Here is a 649-nt window from a genome sequence, read left to right as displayed (position 1 = left end):
AGTAGGACCCGCCCCCTTCGCGCTGCCCTCCCCTTCGCCATTTCCCTAGCAACAAGATGCCTTAGCAACCGTCGCGAGGTGGTGATGGCCATCTGAATGCTTGATATAGCTGCAATAAATCCATAAACAGTGAATCACACTGGAAAAAAAAGCTAGGGTCATAATAATTACAAATGAAGAAATATATGTATATTTTATCCCATTTTGGGGACTTTTGTTTGCATTGTAACATTTTACACTCTAAACAATGCTGGGTTAAATACAACCCAGTGCTGGGTAAAATTGTGTGTGTGTGTGTGTGTGTGTGTGTGTGTGTGTGTGTGTGTGTGTTTGTTTGTGTACAGGCAAAGCGATTCCTCACTTCCGGATTGACTCATTAAGTAGGACCCGCCCCCTTCGCGCTGCCCTCCCCTTCGCCATTTCCCTAGCAACAAGATGCCTTAGCAACCGTCGCGAGGTGGTGATGGCCATCTGAATGCTTGATATAGCTGCAATAAATCCATAAACAGTGAATCACACTGGAAAAAAAAGCTAGGGTCATAATAATTACAAATGAAGAAATATATGTATATTTTATCCCATTTTGGGGACTTTTGTTTGCATTGTAACATTTTACACTCTAAACAATGCTGGGTTAAATACAACCCAG

This window comes from Sinocyclocheilus anshuiensis, unplaced genomic scaffold, assembly GCF_001515605.1.
Source record: "Sinocyclocheilus anshuiensis isolate Anshui unplaced genomic scaffold, SAMN03320099.WGS_v1.1 scaffold1240, whole genome shotgun sequence".
In the NCBI taxonomy this organism is placed as follows: Eukaryota; Metazoa; Chordata; class Actinopteri; order Cypriniformes; family Cyprinidae; genus Sinocyclocheilus; species Sinocyclocheilus anshuiensis.
Note: the sequence above shows the minus strand (reverse complement) of the source record.